The sequence below is a fragment of the Mycteria americana genome, chromosome 1 (assembly GCF_035582795.1).
Source record: "Mycteria americana isolate JAX WOST 10 ecotype Jacksonville Zoo and Gardens chromosome 1, USCA_MyAme_1.0, whole genome shotgun sequence".
NCBI lineage: Eukaryota > Metazoa > Chordata > Aves > Ciconiiformes > Ciconiidae > Mycteria > Mycteria americana.
The window spans coordinates 50375536-50397683 of NC_134365.1; the positions used below are offsets into that span (position 1 = coordinate 50375536).

Below are 22148 nucleotides of genomic sequence, written 5' to 3' on the forward strand. Positions count from 1 at the left end.
ATTTAGCACCTCCTCAAGAGCCAACTAAGGAGAAATCTACTGCTGACAGAAAGACAGAGATACCCGGTGCAACTATATGGGGATGCTTGAGCAGAAGACCACCTGTATTCCACTTTTGGTTACTCAGTCTCCCCTTTATTGGAGCCAAAGAGTTGCGTAATCATGCACATCTGTGCAAATATAGCATGCGAAGAGCCCCTGGTACTCCGTGTCAGCTCGCTCCCTCCTCCTCATGGTTTTGGCTGGAATGGAGTCTGATGAAGGACAGAGTCAGTTTCAGATAGAACAGATTTATGAGACAGCCTTGCATGGAAAGTATATGCTGGTCTACTGGCTTTCAACCAGCCAGCTGGACACACATCTGATTCTGTTTTCAGTTCCAAATCTAAAATAGTTTGAGAGGTCACACCAGTGTCTACCGTTCTTTTTTTCACAGCTGTGAAGAAGTCACTGACATAATGGAGGGAAAATAATATTAAGGATGACTCAATGCTAATATGAAAAAGTATGGAAATGTATCTAAAACCTGAAGATTAATTTATTTTAGCTGTTTCCCTTCTGGGACCTGTGCATGCGTACGCCATAGGGTGTGGTGGGGAGTGGGGGGGAGGACAAGGATGGTAGCGTGTGAATGAGTGAGTCTACCAAGAGGTACCTGTGGAAAGTCAGCATTTTTCCCATATGGAAAGAAAAGTCCCCAAGAACTAGGTTCATAGTATGGGCAGGTGAGTATATTCTCATAGCTGTCTGTGCTCGTATTTGTGAAGGAAGATTGGCCTCAAGAACATCAGTTTGTTTCCTGGGGACTGGAAGTCTTGTTTCTTTCTTTTATAAAAAAGGTTGTAGTCTGGAGGTCCAGGAGGATTTCTGGGGTGTTTGTGGAGGAAAGTACCATCCCTAGGACCTCTGCAGTACTGTGGCAGAGGAGTCATAAACCACGAGTCTCCAAACCGCAACTGAAAGCATTGGTCTGTTAAGCTGACAAAAGTAAGTGCCTCCATGTGTGAGATACAGAGATTGACACAAGTTCATACAGCCACTCCACTGAAACGGTTCAAGTGACCCGTCTTCACTCTTGAAGCCCCTAATGGTTTATCTCCGTTCAATCCATCACCTTCACCACTTCATCAGATGCGATGTTCTTCCATTGCAGTCAGTCTCCACTGCCCTGTTGCAAATTTTTCAAGCAAGCATTTTCCGTTTTCTCCTACCTGATCCACATCCTTGGGAAGAGCTTCCAGTAATCATGCATAAATCTACATCGCTTCCCTTTCCCTTCCTCCTAAAAGCCTACTATCTCTTCTTTGAAGCAGCTGAAGCACTGGGAATGCTTAGCTTGCTGTGTGCTGAGGCCACTACATATCACATTAACAGGTATGGCTTCTTTATTTCTCTCCTATAAATCCGTTTATATTTTCCCCTTGACTAGAAATGCTTTTTTGCTCGGTATATGCTGTGCCTAATGTCGCGGAGTCCTGGTCCTGGACCGGGATTTCATGCAACACAGAAACACAAATAACTATAAAGAAAAGTGTGAGTGTTCATGTGTGAGAGTGGGGAAGCACATTTCCCCACATTTCTTGAGTGTAGAGCAGTAAAATATGTCAATAGGGCTAAAGATAGTAATTTAAGTTTAGTTTAGTTTTGTTTTTCCCTGTCAGATAAAGAAACTGTCTGGAGTTCAAATTTGTTCCATTTGCCCAGTGTCTGTCAATGTCTTGCCAACAACAGAATACAGGATGAAAGATTTTATTTTTCCTCTTTCAGGTGTAACAAAATTGCTCTCCAACAAGTAAGAAACCAGAAATTTAACTCAGTTTCTTCCCGAGAAGGCAGCTCATTAACCTTCCTGACAGGAGAAAGCAGTCTGTTAAATGTTGCTCAGCAGCATGCCAGAGCTTCAAAGAGATACTACTTTCCTTCTTAGTGGGGCCTTATTCCTAAAGTATGCACTCATAAAAAATGAGGATTTAGCACAATGAACTCCTGTGGTTTAAGAGTTAGTTGGAGCTAAAAATGTAAATAAATTCTATCTACTAGACTTTGCTATCAGTTAGATCAGTATGCTCACCAGTGAGAACATGTGTTTAAAGCTTCTCTATTTATCAGGCAAACAATGACCAGAGATACATTCTGTGCTGATGCTAGAAAACAATAATCTTACAATGGGCTTTCTTGCATCTATCAAGTTCAAAGGAGAAAAAAAAAAACCCAACCAAATTCACATCATGAACAAAAAACATAAACTCCAGGTTGACTAATGAATGCGTGCACAGAAACTCATCTGTTAACAATATCAGCTTACAAAATCAACTGTTTTAATGTATTTTAAGAATAAAAAATTACCTCCTTTATGTGAAAACATGTAGGAGGAATCACACACTAGCAGAGCTATTTAAATTAGAAAAACTTGTGCTTTAAGCAGAGAAGTTTTTGATCCTTGATAAAAAAAAGATTATATTGGCCATAATATGACTTATTTTGTTATCAGACTACAGCTCAGCTGACACATTAAATCATCTCTCTTGTACTTATTAGACATGGAACAAAACCAGATCCAAGCCTCAGTCCAAACTTTGGGAAACTTAGTTTGAGGTACAGACTTTGCAATTTCACCATTTCTAATTATTTGGTTTTCAGGTTTTGGCTTTAGTTTTTATTAACTGTAACAAGTAGTTCTGATTTCACCAAAGTCCCTGTCCAAGTCTATTAAGCCTGTCCTTGAGTAGTGATTAAGAACTGCTAAACTAATTCACTCTGTCTTCCCTTTCAGCCTTCTGCTTGAATTTATGTACTCTCATTGAATTTTTTCTTCACTTACTTTATTCTCTTCTTCTTTCTACCACAGGAAAAGATTTATGGATGTCCTACAGAGATATATTTACCTGTTTGGTGTAACCTTTGTACTGACATCCTGAAGCTTCCCTCTAGGCACTGAATTCAGGTATGAATCATTATGAACGATCTAAGGAGCCTTCCTAACCCAGCCCTCCCTTTCTCCTCTTTTTCCCCATCTGTCAGCTAACCAGGACAAATGGCACACAGAGAAGTCTACCAAATAATTCCTTTTTTGTTTGTTTACTCTTTGCCAAATGTCAAGGCATAATGTTGGATCGTGCCTAGCATAGCAAGGCTGTCCAAGTCACTTACCATCCAAGAAGTAGAGAAGATTCTGAAGGAGGCCTGCCTGAATTTTCTCAAAGGATAAATGCACAAAGTGTCTGTGAACTACTCACACAGCCATGGGTTTGCCCATCATCTTTCTTTCTTTGGTCATACGTGTTCTGAATGCTGAACAAAATACCACCGATATCCAAACACGTGACTGCAATGGCACCTCCCTGAGACTGAAATGGCTCAAATGGCTTCTACAACTGGAACCGCCATATAACTCCACCGATGGGGTTGTGGTCAGTAAGTCATCTGACTTTCAGGAGCACCATCCTATATTTCAGCCAATGTCCAACAGAGAAATTTACAGATCAAAATTCCATCTTACTAAGGAATACCATGAGATATTATGGTGAAGCTAGAAGAAAAGTTACCTTAATTATGCCTTTCCTTTAGATCAGACCTTCTATTCTCTTTCCCAACAACATTTTCTAAGAACTATAGTTGGATTTGTAAGGGCATACACAGTTGTTATTTTCTTTGAAGTTTGGGTAAAAACTTTCAGCAGCTTTCCATCACTGTCTTTAGCCTTATATTGTCTTTCCTGAACAAAAAGTCAACTTAAATACTGGATGCTGCAGAACCTGATTCATTTCTCCCCTTTGGAAGAGTAAGTAGTGTGTTAGCGCCAAACAAAAGGTGATGAAAGGGCTGTCTCCAGATGGCATTATAAAAGCTATAAGGTCTGCTTTGTCAAAGAAAAGCTCAGTTTGCCAAATCCACCAGCTGCACATAATGAAGAAAGCATTGTTGTACCAGTTTTCTTGAACCCTTATCTTCCAAGGTGGGAAGGATTTATTGATCCTTTCTTACTGTTTCAGTCTGTCTGTTTAGAATCCAACTGATGAGAGCACGTGTGCTATTTTTCATAAAAAGTATCAGAGGCACAACACTTCCTGGACCAGGGAAGCATCATGCACCTTCCTTCAGTGGTATTCTGCCAAATCACTCCTTCACATTCTACCCATTTTGGAGACTGGTAAATTCAGGACCCTTGGAGAGGCACCGGACTACAGATCATGGCCAACTCTTTGAATGTGATCAACACCACCTCTTGCTTGTGCAGGCTATAACCAATCTCAGTGTCCATGACCCAACTTTTAGGGGGTTATTTTTAATGAACCACATAAGCATAAGTTAAAGAACATGAAACTCCCATGTTAAGAGAGCCAAGAAGTTATCTGTTTCCCTGGACTATTTTCATAGACTCTGTCAGCTCTGATTGGGGTACATTTCTTCTCAACATCCTGATAAACTGGTTATCTCTGATCCAAGTTCTATTTTAAATGAAATATTCTTCTATATCTTGATGCTAATTGTTCAGCCTGTTCAGGTGGGGGATCTGGGTGGTCGAACAATAACCTGAACCTTTAGGACAGAAACTTCAGAAAATAAGCCAAACAAATGTATGAAGTAACAGTGATACTGATTTTTTGGTCTGGCAAATACATTTACAACGTCTTTTTTCTTTTATTTCTTCTATATGCTTCTGTTCAGTGAGACTATCTCAGTCCACAATAGCTTCAGCTTCTCCTGGAATAATTACTGTGGAAACATTAATGCAAGTACAGTCAACTTTTAACAATACCTTCATAAATCTGCTTTGAGCAGCACACATTGTCCTACTGCTTAAAGGTAAAGCCATCCATTAAGCAACTGTTTCCACTGCGTCTTGGCTCATGTAGCAGGTCGTAAAGAAGAGGAGAGAGGGAGCTGGTGCTGGTGTCTCACTGGATGGAAATCCCTCTGGTTTCTTTGCCAATGCCTTGATCCTGTCAGTTGCGCTAGACCACAGGTACATAAAATGATAGCCAATGTCTGGAGCCATTTCCGCATTGCTAGATCCATCACTACATTCTTGGAAATATGAAGATGTCATTAAAATACATAAATATATATCAATGGAAAATTACCTATAAAATCCATCCAACTCTGACAAGAGAATTTGAAATCCTCTTTATATTAATGGTACATAATGAATTGAACATACCCAATACAGGCAGATGGAAAATTAATGAATAACAAGGTGTACGTATTTTTAAGGTGGCCTTGAAGTCTCTCCAACCTAAAAAGGAACTTCCCAGGAGTGAACTCTTTCTCATTTGTGAATAGCATACCCAGGCAATAAATCACACACAAATTTCCAGCTTGTGATGGTCAGAATTTTAAACATTTCTCACTTCGGCTGGTTTTGTTCATTTGTTTCTCTTCTAAGCTTGGGGACGACATTTCAGTGATTATGAATTTGGACTTAATTTCTATCTTGTGTTCTACAGATTGACTTCCAAGAATTGGAAGGTATGACTCCTGTGTGAGACAGGTGCTTGTAAAACCTTTGAGCAAGAAAATCAAGGTCAGCGTTACTGATCCAGTAGGAAATTCTGTTTTGATGGTTTTCTTTCTCCTAATGCTTTCCCATAATAAGTCTCTTTACAGAATACAAGCAAACAACAGTGAGTATAGAAACCAAGTACTCTGTAGAACACTTTTTACACACAGAAAATTATTATCTATGTATAAGTTTAAAATATTCCTGAAAAGAGTAATTATTTTGGCTGTCATAAACATCAAGTCTGCCACACCTCAAAAGGGGATTCACATTTTTAGCTGAGTGACTGATTCACCTTTAACAGACTCTAAGAACCAGAAATGGAATTAAAAAATATATTGCCTGGATTCAAGTGCTCTTGTACTTCTCAGAATAACATTCTGTATTTACTTTTCAATTGGAGGCTCATGTCTTCTCTGATTGAAAGAATATAATCTCTTACTATGCCACATAATCTGCTTCCATTTCTCTGCACAAGGCACAGTCATCTTCTTTACATCATTCCAGGCCAAATGTAACAGTTGCTTAGTGGTAAAACTACACAAATTAAACAAACCACAAGAAACGGATTGTGTTGTGGGGAGCACAGAACAAGGGGAAGGAAAGCAGGGGCGTAAGGAAATGCTATGTTTGCTGAAGTGAATCATCTAGAGGAAGGTTATGTCATGGATCTAATTTCACGAAGAACAGGGGATATAGCAGTCCAACCAAAGAATATCAACATTTGAGAGTTTCACATAAAAAAGCAATTTATTAACTTTCTCCAAAGCCAATGGATTAATTTTACTGTGAAAACAATATGGATCAGCTCCGTGAATTGTTGGAAAGACTAAAGCACTACAAGATGGATATTTTGGAGGATACTTCATTGGTGACCCTCTCTTTGCTTCCTGACTCTGTTGCTCCCTTTCCAATGCCACAGAATATTAATTCCACTGAGATATTAATTTCTGCCCTTTTTCTTTCTTTTCTTAATGTTTTTCCTTTAACAAACTGTGTTGATTTTTCCATTCACTAACATCTCATTTCCATAGCACCTTGGAGCAATAACCCTTGGGAGTAGAAAAGACAAACAAAACCTTTGCTCAGATAGCATGCGGTCCATGATATTTCCCAGTGCATTGTATATGTAGGACCATGTGGCTGGTCATGCCGCATGGATGTTCCTTCCAGTTGCAGATGTCATATCTCTTCCATTACCCCAAGGCAGTGACAATTCAGGAAGATTCATGTTGACTCTTGAGTTCTACTTTTCCCCTGTCTCTCATTGCTGCTTAAAACCCCTCAGTTCCATGGCTTGAAACTCGTTTACATCCATTATGATTGAGATTCATAGAACCAGCTTTCATTCCTTTGATGAGTAAATTTTCTATAACCAAGAACAGAGGGTAAGGTTTAGTAATGATGGCTTTGTCCTTCTTCTCCACAAAGCAAATCTGGGCTTCTTTTCTGCTAATCCATATAGGTTATCTGCAGAAACAGACACGTAGTCCATAGGTATGGGGATGGCTGGTAAAACAGACAATATGTAAGACCAATACAGAAATCAGATCTTTTCTTATTTTCTGAAAGTTTACCCATTAAACATGTTCAGGTATTCATATTAAATTTAGATTACTTGAAATTTCTGGCTACAAAACAGCACAGTTATAATGAAAGGGCTAATGAATCCAAATTAGAAATAGAATGTTCTTTCAGCTGTAAGAAAGTTAAGACATCTGTGTCTTTTGTGGTTTATAGGTGAAAGTCAGTTTTGAGGAAGAAGTTGTTTGCAGCCAAAAAGGCTGAATATCTTTTAACTGTGATCCACTGTATGAGGTTAGTAACTACAAGGCCTGTTTGCAAATACTTCTATTTGACCGAAATAGTTCCATTTCATTTTAAGGTCTGGCACCAATGCCTGTTTGGCTATCCATGGATGTTCCTACAGAAACTGATGTAGAACTAGTGGAGTTAAAGTGAATTTGTGCTGGGGCAGCTGAAAAATATAATGTAGTCCTTGATGCCTGTGATTTGAGATGAAATGCTGAAACAAAGCCACCTCGCGATTTCAGCCTTGAATGGTGATTTAAAGCTGGTAGTACCATCTAGTGGGCAAAGAAAGAATTGAAGAGTACAAATACAAGTAGCAAGAATCCTGAGAATCTAAATATTATACTGAGATTTAGGAAATATAATGGCAATAGATACCACTTATAGGATTATACGATTTATAAGATTTCACATTAATGTAACAAATATATTTAATGGAAGACATTTAGGAAAAATGTAAAAGGATTTAGTACAAATTTTTCATTACCAGGGACACACTTCGGCTAAATGGCATTGTTCTATAGCTTCTTTCTCATTATTGTCAAGCCCTATGTTTTAGTCCTGTAATTCTGTTGGTTTTGGACTGTCCCATAAATCTGCATAGACTCGTTTAACTTTCCTTCTTCTCTTTCTTTTCCACCATCTACACCATAGTTCTTATTTCTTCATCCTTGTTTTAATGTCACTCAAGAGGAAGCACAGAAGATTTGAGTTTTCTTTTCGAATTTATACAGGATATTTTGCCTTTTTATCATCTTCTGGCTTAGCTATTTTAGATTGCCTCACTTCTGGGAGGTTTCACAGCTCCTGGCTATGTATAATATGTTAGTCTTAAGAACTACCAAATTCTTACAGTATGGGCTGCTCAGTATACTTGGTACTGTAAAATGGGACGGTAAAATGCTATTTCCAATTCTTCATCTCACTCTTTGTGTGACCTTGGGTAACCAAATTTATAGATTGTTCTACCCCTTCCCTGTCTCTGAAAATTGATGAATCTTTTTGTCTCTTCTCAGAAATCAGAATTAAGTTTTGATTAAAATTCTTCACAAAATAGTTTCCATTTCAATGACTTCTGCTTTTCTTCTTTTGTAAAAGACATTTATGTTTATGCATAAAAATCACTACATAAAAAAATAATATTATTCAACAACTAGTGTGCTAGTAACTGATAAATAGTTCTTAACTTGGGACAGTGTCTCACACGCAAGGATAATTGCAGTATTTCATGAACATTTCTGTGTGCCAGCCAATGCTCTTCTCTGATCTTTCATTTCTGTCTTGCTGATGGTGAGTCACCAAATTACAGTTATCTCAAGAGGACCATGCTATTCTCACAGGATGATTTATGAGTGAAGAGTATGAGCAAAACACTCCTTGAGAGGCCATCCCTGTTTGCAGTCAGACTGAGGAGCCTGAGAGAACTACACATTCCTGGATAGCTTCAACCAGCCAGCAGTGCCTGAGGATGTCTCAGAGAGGCAAAGTTTGCACAGGTCTATTTAAACTTCATGGGGCAAGTTCTTAGCTCATGTTAATTGTCATCTGTTCATCTCAGATGGAGCTAGGTCAATTTACAAGGGCTAAGTGTCTTCCTCTTCCTCGCTCTTCCCCCACACATGTAGCACATGTTCCTGGGGTTCATGGGACTTTTCTTGACAGGGATGAAACAGTAGTCAGTTATGAGCAAAAGCATAGAGGGGTGACAAGAGTAAAAATTATTTGGAAGGATGCTACTGCAGAAGTTGCTGAAACAACTGTGAACATCTGGATTATTGCTATTAGACAGTATTTGAATTTGATGGTAATGGCAAGAAGGTGGCAGACACAGCTTGTCCTATAAAGAGCTTACAAGCTATTCACCTCCTTTTATTTAAATGAAACTCAAGTTTAACTTACACAAAATGCAGAAGTTCCATAAAATACAAAATCAGTAGGTGGCGACTCCCTACGTTGAACTGCAAAGTTTACTTGAGTTAGAGTAGGTTTTACAGGCTGCAACTTTACAGTGCCGCTTTTGGAGGGACTAGAAATAATTCAATAAATAGTAGTCTTGACCTCAAAGAGTTCTTCATGTAAGAGGTAATATAAGCCCTTAGTAGCAGACCCTTTCATGTGCCACATATAAATTATCCTACAATATCCATATTCTGGTCATAACCTGCCGCTTACCAGTTCTAGTGTATCCAGAACTTTAAAACTACATTCTTCATCTTTTATTGCTGTGTGTTTGCTTCAGGGGAGAGCAAGGGTGACATCCAGTGGTCTATTAAGTTATCTGTACTAATGGACTAAGCCTTCAATGACGTCAGATCTCACTGAGGCCTTAGAGACATAAAATTTGACCTATTACAGCTTAGATAAAATTGAGACTGCATAATTTCCCACATGGGTCCCAGACTGCATCCTGTAATAAATCATTTCCATTTCTACATACATTTAAATTCAGAAATAGGAAGCAGAGAGCATTAGTAAACAACAGGAGGCTAAAGGAATATTCTGAAAACTAGCTTTTGCTCAGATTAAATAATAAGGTCCCCCGCCCAAATTCAGCAGCTTCCCTAGGCTGGATGTTCAAGCCCGTACTGTCACTGATCAATGGTATCTGTGGATGTGCCATTTATATTTGCAGGGCTTCCCCGCCTCAGCTTTGCAACAGAGAAACAGTGAGGAAAAAAACCCCCACACTATTTTCTTAATTTTCATGCTGGTTTTGAGTATTTCAATATCAGGGCAGGTATTACGTAGAAGTATGAAGAAGGCAGTTGTATTTCAACTTAAATCACTTAAATTAATTCTTCCAAACAATATATTATAGCAGGCTACTTTCTCAGCCATTCTGTATTCACAGAGCCACTAGAATGGGGGACGCTTTACTGGCCAGAGATATGCAGAATATATTTCTGAAACTCATGGCGGCATGTATTCAACACTTAATTTTGGGAATAGAAGTAAGCATGTTTCTCCTGATCCGCCTGCCTTCCAGCCCTGTATATGCATCAGGGATAGCCTTCAGCATCCCTAAGGCTGTTCAGGCATATATTATAGCATAGACAAATGCCATACATGTGGGGTCTTGTATGCCCTGCAGGCCATCTCCCAAGCTGTATGTCAGGCTGTGTTTGGGATGTGGTCACTGTAGGTCTTGGTAATCCACAGAGACAGACTAGATATCATACGGGCGGGGGGGAGGTTCCTCAGTATTAAATAACTTTCAAAAACGAGACTTAGGCCTAAAATTTTGGGGTTATATGAGAGCCTGCCTTTCACTGAAATATAATATAGTCCCAACCAAATATTACAATTACTAAACATACTCCTGTTACCTTCCTTTCAGTGGGGAAAAGAAAAAAAATCTGGCTTTTATATCTCAAATAGCCTTTGAAAAATTTGCAGTGACGCCATAATAGGAAGATTTAAAATAAAAATAAAATTAAAAAAACTTTGCGAATAACTTAATAAATTACTGGAGAAAATGGGAGTAAAAGTTATTGAAGCATATCAGTTCATTCTAATATTTCTATTTATGTCCCCAGTTCTGTAGTTTCAGGATAAGAATGTCTATGACAAGTGGGTTGACTCCATCACTCCTCAGTGTACTTAGAGGTTAATTTATTCATGAAGATTTGACAGTTTGTACATTCATTCACTAATAATCTGGACTGTATTTGCTCTATCAGAAATGTCTTTTCTGGTCATATGATACAGCTTCTGATGTCAGGGTTAACAAAAAGCAATTTTAATAAGGTTTGTAAAACCAAACCTCTAATAAAAAAGTGATTTTGCATGCACCTTCATGTACTATTTCTGTCTGATACTGGCAATGCCAAGAGTATTATGATCCATATCAACAAAATCACCTCTGTGTCCAAACTGCCTGGTCATATCCCCAGCCCTGATTTAGGCAGGTAGGACCCCAATAAAGTGAGGAGGGCTCAGAGAGTGAAGTAGCATCTTTTATTAGACCAGCTGATGCTGTCAGAAGAAGTAGATGAGCAGACTGAACTCAGTGTAAAGATTGAGGTATCCTACGAACAGAAGCAGAAAACTCCATGGACTGAGTGGGGATATGCCTGCACTATAGAAGTTCAGGTGTACTATTTGAGATTCTTCTCTGCGAGAAGGTGTTACTTGGGGCTGTAGGAGGTGGCGGTCTCAAGATGATGATTTCGAACACTGACCTTCATCTCTGCCCATCACACAAAGCCAAGGGGGAGGAAGGAGGACATCTCCTTTTGCACAGTGATTCACTGGCTAGCTCTCCTGTCCAGGAGGGAGACCTGGGCTATGTTCCTCTTTGGTGCCTGTGGAGACTTGAAGGTCCATCTCAAAGGCCCCAGGTGGATGCTCCAGCAAAAAGGATATTCTGAGTAACAGAGAGAGACAAGGCTCCCACCTCTGCTCTCGCAAGCGTCTGAGTATTTTACATTTAGTGTTCAACAGAGCTTGTGCAGGAGTCAAGCCACCCCCATCCTTGTCCCCAGGCCATAGACTCATGCTTTCTCTGCCCTAATAATTACTTAATTATTGCTGCATGGAAAAGTTTCAACAGATGGTCTGGAGCTGAATAAATTCTATTCCTGCAGGCCAAGGATTCAACAAAAATTGGACCCACACCCCAGTGAGCCCTCTAGCAGATGAGCCTGCGGAGCTGGCAACAAGCCCTGAGCTTTTTACTGGATGATGTATTTTGTGGGTGTTTTCTGTGAGTGCCTATCAAGACCACAGATAAAGGGGCACAGGGACCTGGGCAGCAGCTGAGCAAGCATCTCAAGGATACCAGTTTTAGATCTACATACCAGTGAGGTAGTTCACAGGCACCTGTGTCCTTTATTGATCTAACTGGAAACAGCCCAGGTGTGGGCATATTTATAGCTTTAATCCAATTGATAATATTTAGGATAACTCCTTTCTACCAATGAATAGGAAAGGTTTGCCTCACATCTGATCCTATCATTACTTTGTTTCCCACACATTCCCCCTTGCCCTCCCCACAGTTTTGCCCCTAGTCACTCACAGCCTTGCTGCTCCTTCCCCAAGTCCTGGGTTTACAGCAATATTCTGCATTGTGGAATGATGCTGTCCACTGAGATATTTTTTCCTTTTTCTTTTCTTTTTTTTAACATTAGTATCTGAACAAAGCAGGAAGTTGTTTAATAGATTTTAAACCAAGAGGCACCTATGATCAGCTGCGTTGACCAGTTGTATAAAACATGCTGAGGAACCTCACCCGGTCCTTTCCACAAAGAAATGCACAGGCCAGAGACGGGCATGTTACGTAGCACACATCGCTCCCCAGTAGCAACGCGGGAATCCCACAGGAGGATCTGACAGGGCAAACAAGGCTGTGGGAAGGCAGCCCCAGATGCCAGAATAATATCCTGTGGCAGCTCAAACAGCAACATTTATTTCAGGACTGGCTTAAACATCACAGATATCCAAAAGCAATTTCCAGGGATGAAAATTAAATTTGTCTTACATGCAATGATAGTAACCATATCAAAAAAGATTGAGGGCCCATTGTATGGTTTAAATACATTTAAATTGGGCTGTGATCTGGGGAATGACAAGAGAGAAGGATTTGATACGAATTCTTGTTGGAAAAACCCATCAACATATTCTGTCTCTGTTGGTGTCATCAAAGTTACACAAGATGTGAAATCAACTCAGCATCATCTGGAAAGCACTGTGTAACAGCTAGGGACCGAATTTATATAATACATCCAAGGGAAAAGCAGCTTATTTTTAGCTGGCCGTGTGTAGCAAACAGGCCTAGAAACTGAGACTGAAATATGACAAAACAGTGTTATCCTGAAAAGAGAAATGCAGTAACTAAAAACAAACAAACAAACAAACAAACACATAGTGAGTAATGAGAAAAAATTCAGGATTGACTACACAGAGCAGAAAGTCTTGATGAGCTTTGTATGCTGTGCTTGTATTTTTACAGATCATTAAAGAGGCACTTACAGTGGCTTCACACCACACCACCTTGAGATTTCCACCTCAAGCAGGATTACTTTTTGTTTCTGCTCCTATCCATTTTATTTCTGACTCCTTACACATGCTCTCAACACCCAGCCAGGGATGAAGGTCTGGGATACTGTGAAATGGGTTGCAGGCTCTGCGCTTGGGCTGACCAAGGACAATTCCGTTTTGTGGCAACTTAGAAAGGTGTTAGTGTGTGATTTTTCCCACTAGTTTGTTGAAAACAAAACCTTTCAGTCCGTGACATGAAAATGCAGTGTTAAAGTAAGTGTTCCTCTGCCTCTGTAGCAGGTGTGTACCTGGATCCCTCAGCGTACTCTGCTAAAGCCCTCCCTAGAGCTGAAATGTGCAGGTGGGATGTTTGGCTCCATCAAAGAGACTTCTGCAAATGCCACTTCCACGAGGAGTGAGGAATGTCATACCCAGCAGAGGACAAGAACTTTGCTGCAGTGGGCAGGAGGAGCAGCCCCAGGTTCTTTATCCTGACCTGTGCTGCTTCGCAAGCTTTTGCCTGGTAGATGTTGCTCAGTGTTTCACTGCTTAACATTATTTAAAGTGCAATGTTTGGGGCAGGCCTATGGGCTGAAGCAAGGACAGCTATCAGCGCCTGCTTTGTCATGTGGGGTCTGGCCAGACGGTGGGGACCAGAGGCAGCCTGTGCCACCTCCCCCCTGGTCCCCACCACCCCGGCCCTGCGCTCCCGCACAGACCCACTGGGGATGAGGCCATCAGGCACAGCGGGGCAGGAGGGACAGCACAAGGCAAACACATCTGCTCTGAAAGGCTTATCTCTACCAAAACCCTCCTTCCACAGGAGGAAATTAATGAAGGAAAAAGAAACGAAGCTTTCAGGGCCTGTTAACAGTTCAAACACTTGTATTAATAAGAATCTCCATTTTAGTTGTTTCTGTGCAAAGTATCCTTTCCAAATAACCATGATCTAATGAAAGATAAACCATCCAGATGCGCTTGTATCACAAAATAAAGCATAAGAGACACTTTGGACTCAATAAACCCTCTAACAATAACAACACCAAAAAGTTGACAGAGGAACTTAAGAATCATTGAAAGTTTTCCAAAGGAAGAAAACAAATCCGGTAGGGTCAGCCTGAGATATCTGAAGTCTAAAGTGATCACCTGATATGTGCTTTTCATACTATAGATTTCACTGGCACATCTTTCCACATCCTGCTTAGAGCTACCTGCATAAGTAATGCATGCATTAATTAGCTAGAGATGCATAGGCAGTGATATATATTTATGTAAATTGTCTATAGCACACAGCGTGACTCTTGTGTCTTTGATCTACTGATAATCTCCAAGTGTGTGGATTTCAGCGGGCCAAATAATTTTTATCTCTGCTGGGAGTACTTTTGGCAAGTTTTCCTTCAGTAGGAAATGAGCTGGAAAACTCTGGTGAAACTTCAAAGCAAGAGCTTAAGGTGATCTTTCATTTGATGAATTTCAGACTGTCTCTGTTGTTTAACAACATACTGAGTTCTTTCTCCCTAACACACTTTTAAAAACTGTCAATAAGATGAATTTATGAAAATCATATACAAGATATAGGAGAGATCCTGTCACTTTGGAATACAGAGCATTTTCCAAATCATAAAGATACTAAGGGAAGTATTAAAGCCTCAAATGCTATCCCTTACTAGAGTATTCATTTGTACAAATAAATGGACTTTAAATCCTTTTACACCTCAGTCATATTTGCTGGGGCAGGAGGTGCGTTGTTCATTTGTTTGATTGATTTCTGCCTTAATTTTTCTCCCCATTTTGTTATAAATATCCATTCTTCTCCATCCGACATCCCACGACAGCAAATTTCTGAGCTCTAGTAATGCCCTGAGGTACGTCTCACATGGCTACAACATGAAGCTGCTGTAGCTCATAGTAGGAAGGGGGGCAACCTAGCTAAAAATCCAAAGGGCACAAAGCAATCTCTTCCAGGGCTTAAATTCTAAGGTAAGGCAAGACACAAGTAGATATAATGAGAGGGAGAATGAAAAGAGGTCTCAGTAGTCATCTCTTCAAAAATATCATAAAAGGTCACCTGGACTCAGAGGTGAATGATGAGCGGAGAGCATTTAACTGCATCTTCTCTTGGAGCAACGGATCAAGTTATTAATTGTCCAGTCATTATCTGGGGCTGTGCAAACAGCTTCACACGCCAAGTGAGGTCAGGATATATTTGACTTCTTGAATATTATTTGCAATTGCATTTCTCTCACTTCTAGTGTAAGCATTATTCTTAAAACAGACTGCTTCCTTCTCAGATGTGTCACTTCACAGCAAAAATGCTACTGAAAGTCACAGAAAAGAAGACTGCATTTACATAATTATTGTTCTAATTCTTGGCTAAACACCTGCAAAGCCACACAACAGGGTCTGAACTAGTTGGCCGCCATACTCATAATCCTATCCTAAGAGAAAGTAGAAACCAAAAAAGCTTTAAAAGTGACCAGTTAAAAAAAGAAACTATATCAATATGAACGGTTTCAATGTGTGTTCACTTGATGACGGTAATCTTGAAGGAAAAACAAGGAGACGATGCAGCTCTGGGAGACCATTTATTTTTTCAGAGAGCTGGAAGAACATGGGATCTATTGACCTGGAACAGCAGCAAGAACGAAAAACAAGTCCAATGACAGTGCCCCTGGCAGCAGCTAAAAGACAGTGTTTTGGGGAAGGGGGAGGCCAGGAGGCAGCACACACCAGCGAGCTTGCCAGAGCCACAGCACCACCGGCGACAGGCATGGGTTTGGGCTTCATCTCAGATGTTACCTTGCTGTACAGCTGCTTCTGCCATATGGTACAGCATGATTTCTCTAACCTTCATCGGGTTGTGTGCCCCGCTTCTGCCGAAAGCCTTCTGCAGACAGAGGAAGGATATGCCCAGAGACCCGATTACCTCCTCCTCAGTTCATAAAAGCATGCATCAAAGCACTGAGGAAACAGGGAGAGAGGTAAGGCAGGCTAACTATTCTCTGGTTAAAAGAAGCATTGGCAAGAAAGAAAGAGAGGAGTCAAATCAGACCCCCAAGGCAGAATCTGCTGCTGCACCCCCCACAGAGAGCAAGTACCCCACAGATACTACATCTGTAGGTATCCTGTGTAACAGAAAAAATTCTCCAAGTCACTCAAAACGGGAACAGGCCCAAATGTTATTCCTCAGGTCTAAAGGACCATTACAGATGGCTCTATTGAACTGGCAGCAGCACCAAAGAAGCAAAGGACTCCAGACACTGCTGGATGGAGAAATGGGCCTGGAATATGAGCTCAAACCTGTGGCTAGGGGCAGTCAGTAACCCAGACTCGTTAACTTGGGTAAGAACTGACACTAAGGGCAGGTTAGTCAGCCCTTGGACGTGAGCCGTGGCTGGGAAAGGACGGGATCAATCACCATCTTTACATTGTTCCACTGCCGTGATTGTACCGCAAATGCTATTGAACTCTGCCTTAAGGCAGAGCACGTTACCATGCTCTCACAAACAGGGAGAATACGAAGCTGACCAGATCGGCCGATGTAGCCAGAACTGTTGGCTGTGTATCAGGGAAGGGGACTGAATGTGGATCTCTGGATTTCCTCAGGGGATGTGCCTTCCCCATCAAAGAACTGCTTCTCAGAAGTGGTTCAGATGTAGCACAGAGCAGAGGAAATTAGCTTCTATTTCTAGCACCAAAATGAACACTCCCAAAAGTTCAATCTCTTCTTTTGATAAATGCTTATCAGTAATACTTCCACCATTGGAGGTTGCACATAGGTAAGGACATCCTGCAAGACAATGCTGAAAATGAGTCCAGTTTGGTCAGACTAATCCCCTTCTAAACCTGCACTAACAACTGCAAAAAACCCGCTCTGTATTCCCTCTCTTCTTCCAAAGTCTAGGATGCGGCCATTAATAAGGTCTCATGGCGAGCTGCGGTGGCTCAGGACTTCCTTGTCAGTTCACCAGGGACTCCATTAGAGAAATCACTTTCACTCCACTGACATTTTAAAGGCAAACCATTATAGGTTTGTACAACAAATGCTGTAATTAAGGGTAGGCCAGGTTTACTCATCTCTTACCGCTCAATCAGGAACACCAAATAAGTGAGTTTGTCTTTAGATGATTGAAACAATGTATTTTTGCCTGTGGAAATAGCTGCTATGCCTCCATTGCAAAAATAAAACAATCACAGATTGTCACATCAGTTTAAAAATTTTATGATATGTTAATGCTTTTCTGAACCTGAAGTCCTTTTAAAAGTGGCTTGGAGAAGAAAGAAAAGCAGCTTCCAGAGTGTTTCACTGGCACATTAAGTTATGCATTCTAAATCCTGGAGGTGAAACGTTTTTAGCATTTATGGGAGCTCTGGGCTTCCAGTCCTCGTGCTGAGCCAGCTATTAATACATGACAGAAAGCATCTGTGATCTACTGCTCGCAGGGTTCAAGCCCCAAAGCATCCAGAAAGCCTGTGCATAATCCTTCACTCACACGGCTGATTGACCGCACCACACATAAGTCAATGTGATGTATACGCTCTGATGTGACAGGTCCAAAATATAATGTACTCTACAAATGATTTGATCTTAATTAGAAGAACAAGGGTCTTTTACATGACAATTTTCTTTTAGAAAAAGGCACAGGGCACTGAGAGATATTAATGTCAGCATCAGTCATCATAAAACACAGAGACAAGATCTATTTTAAGGCTTGTGGATATGAAGTACACATTAAAAATGGGATTATGCTACTGCTAATGGGAAAATGATTGCCACTCTAACTTCCCACTAAACGAGACTGGGGCCTTGTTATGAACATAGTAGCTCTTTACACAGAGAATAACAGCCCTGTCTTCTGTTGGAAAATGCCTGGCCCATTTCTTTGATGTCCAGGCTTCTGTTAGTCTCCGTGTGAGCACACAGGCAAGTACATCGGTGCAGGACCGGGGCCAAGCAGCTGGCCCGAAGTCAGGCAGTAATGGGCCTTTCTGAATCATACTGCCTTCATCACATTAACGTTTCTACCCTGCCCTGTTTTTTTTTGCTGGAGGACTGGATCAAAGCTGTCTGGCTGGAAAGAGATTTCACTGACTTCACTCAGCATGGAAATATGTCTGGTTTAAACTTGAATTTCGAGGAGAGCATATTTTCACCACTTTGGTCTTCCTGGAGTAATACGATTACTCTTTTTTACCCGTTGTGGCATTGGCGCCTGCTATCTAACAGCTTTTCCCTGTTGGTGCAGTTTCTGCAATTAAGATGTCAAGCTGATAATCAGGGAAATTATGTAAGTGATGTCTACGGGAATTCTGACTGGATGAAAAAAAGGGAAGGAAAAAAGGTGTTATGATAATACCTGGCAAAAGTAAACGTCTTATAAGTAGAAAAGTGTGTCTCCCTTTGCCAGCTTGTCTCAGAGCACTGCATGGGAGAACAGGCTGTGCTCTCCAATGCTTTGCCCAAGGAAAGCTTCGGGAAGGTCTGCAGCGCAGCCTGTGAAGTGGCTCATCACACTCGGGCCGCGGGGATGCACCTTTCTCACCTTTCTCACCTTTCTCAGGCGGCTGCTTGCTTTGGGTGGTGGGGTGGGTTTTCTGTAGGAGAGCTCTGTAATAGGGAGCTGTGATTGCCAGACTGAGCCACTGAAAAACTTAATCTTGCTCACCTCCCTGAAGTCATGGCATGGAAACATGGATGTGAGACCCCATGATCTGGAGAATGATTTTCCCAGGGACAGTCATTCCTCGCATTTCAGGAGTGCTGACTCTGTGATTTTCCCAAATGTAGGTAACTCAGCTGCATAACTGGGGGAGGGGGGCAAACTCATGCACAGTCTTCCCCCAAAACAAGCAGCTAATGTGCACAGCCATCACATGCTCAGTTAAGTACACTCCACACACTGCAACGCCAATGGAGGGGGATGGGGATGCAATCCCCCTAGATCACCTAGAAAATCTGTGCCTGTTCTCACGTGCTGGAAACACACAGTCTGAAACACAAGGCAGTACATCTGGGAATAGACCGCTACAGCAATTTCCTTTACTGGGTAGATTAACAATTGTGGGGAATGGACATTCATATCCCAGGACCTGTTGAGGATTCACAAGAGAATTGCGGTCAATTTTATCATGTTTGGGCTAAATCCTCCAATGTGTAGTCATTTTAACTCACTTGATAGGGAAGAAGCCCTTTATTTGACTCCTTGCCTCCACAAAAACACATCACATTACTTATGTTATTTTCACCAATTCCAGTTCACCTCAATGCACAAGCAGAGCCTTTAGGTTGGGGATCAATAGAAACTGCACTAAAAAAATCATTGATACAATTCAAAACCTACTGGAATTAAAACAAGAAAACCTTGTAATTTGGATTTGGAGTGATCAGAGTGAAAATTGGGGTGCTGCCACCTGCGTGTTCAGTATGGCCTCTGTGTGAGCCAGAGGCCATGACATTTGCAGAGAAAAATGCACATCAATTCGAAATAGCACGTTAGATCATTTTAATGTCCACAGCTATACATTGCAATGGGCTGCAACCTGTCCTAGTGACAATCCACGAGTCCAGTGCTGTTTGGATATTTTAGTCTTGCAAATGCATTTTTCTCCAAATGGGTTGCTCAGCAGTAATGATTATTCAGAGAAAAGTGGCAGACAGGGTCAGGCAGCAGCAGAATGAAAAGTGAAAACTTGAAAGATGCTAGATGAATATTTATGCAGAGCAATCTTCACTCTCGCATTATGGTGCATAATGGGATCAGCAAAGCTAACGGAATTCACGCTGCGTGAACTTCCTCTGTGAGAACTTAGTTTAATCTGCACATAAGACTGACAACCCGTGAACACAGAGAAAATGTTCAATGGCATGTAAAAACTTCATTGAAATAATGTTTCTGACTATATCAATATTCTGGCAATGACAGAATAAACAACATTTTTTTTCTGGGTAGATTTTAAATCCACAGGCTACTTTTTTGAAATGGCATCCAAACATTGTCGCAGCAGACTTTGTTCTTTTGTTTCGCTGCCGATTTGGTATGTCCTACTGGCAACTGAAAAGCATCCATGGGGATTGAGTAATGAGGACAAGGATTTCAGAACAGCCTGACACTGACCGTCACATAAGGGCTGGTGACGACGAGGAACAGCCGGGCAAATTTCTGCTCTGATATTGCAAGATTTGTCAGGGAATACTTTTCATTGCAAAACGAATGGCTGTTGGCTGACTGTGGAGAGTCTGTCTTACTTTGCAAGATTTTCTTCTCAAGGTGTCCAAAACCCTATCTTGGTGCACATGGGCAGTGAAATCCATTCCTGTGCTGTAGAGTCAGCACAAGACCTGCAGATCAGTTTACTCCTTTTGGGGGCTGCAGATTCACTGCACAGACAGGTCTGCATTTCATCCACTCTTTGTATTTTTTGTGAGCAGGTCACTACAAAGCCCAAGAAGCTATTACGATCCTTCATTATGCACAAACTCCCAGATAGTTGATCACCTGTGGCTAAGTACCCATATATTTAGACAGATATCTAAACTTTTTATGTTTATACAAGGGTCTTAAAAACTTGCTTAGCAAGACCAATATTTTTCCTTGACATTTCTACAATATATTGACATTGTTACTGTTTTAAGTCTTGATTTAAATATTAGAAGGACAGTTTTCCTTACTGTACTTTAGCATTTCTTTTCTGAACTAGGGGCCCTGCTTCATCCCTGTACTTCACTGAATGCTTGAACACATGTCTAATCCTTCTGAATTCAAGGATATATGAAAATGCTCTATTGAATCTGGACTTCTGTGAGAAACTGGAAAATAATGCAATTCCAGTTATCTGAAATATCTGAACCCTCCAAAGTACTCAATGTAAGTATTATCTAAGAGTTTACATCTAATCTTTTTTCTCCAGAACCTACGCATCTATTCAATAGTGACTGACAATGTATCAGAAGCACATCAGTTGCAGAGATAACCAGCGACCTTATGCATGACTTTAATTAAACTAGGATATACAAAATAAACTTTAAAAGATACAGAATTTATCCCATACTAGTAATCCAAACTTTCCCTTCTGCTGCCAATTTGTCCAAGAGGCCATGTACCACCTGCACGTACGGCAGTGACTATGACCGTTTTGCATGCAGCACCTGCACAGGGCCATCCTCCTCAACGTTTCAAGGCTGGAGAAAGCAAAGCTGGGAGGACGGGGGTGGACGGGGGATGGGCCATTGCAATTAAAATATTTTTTAACGTAATACTTTTTGTTTCAACATTTTCTTTAGAAAGCGTTGCTTGAACCACTGGGGTTTGGGTTTTCCCCTCTTCCTCCACGGGAAGGTGCACGGCAGCCTGGGTTTGACGCTGCTTTCCAGCACCCTTCCACTCCCTCGGGCTTTAGTCCACGCCACAGCAGCTCAATGCCTCCAACCCTTCGCTTCGGTCGTGTCAGTGTGCGCCCGCTCCTGCCGGTCCGTGGGTCCGTGGGAGCGTCTGTTCCTGCATGCTAAAAATAGACGGGAGGGCTTGACGACTGCCTTCTGATTGGCTGCCGCTGAGGTGCCGCCAGCCTATGGGAGCGCGGGGCGCGGAGGCCGATGGCCGCCTCGGCGGGGCCGGGCTGAGCCGGGCGCGGAGGGCCCGACCCGACCCGACCCGACCCGACCCGACCCGACCCGACCCCACGCCACGCCACCCCACCTGGCCCGGCCCGGCCCGGCCCGGCCCGGGGAGGGGGGCGCGGCGCGGCGCGGGTGCCCCTCGGCTGGCTGGTGGGTGTGGGCAGATGGGGGGGGAAGTCGGTAAGAGACGCGTGGGAGCCACCGGGGAGGTGGTGCCGGCCCTCCGGGACCCGCCGTTTG

General features: G+C 41.7%; 1 long non-coding RNA gene across 1 annotated transcript; it reads left to right on the forward strand.

Annotated features, from left to right (window-relative positions):
* The first annotated feature begins 878 nt into the window (after positions 1-878).
* LOC142407421 (uncharacterized) lies at positions 879-21928 on the forward strand. The gene is made up of 4 exons (XR_012774939.1): positions 879-1374; positions 2849-2944; positions 5448-5524; positions 15891-21928. It is a non-coding gene; the product is annotated as an uncharacterized LOC142407421 (long non-coding RNA).
* Positions 21929-22148: the final 220 nt, after the last annotated feature.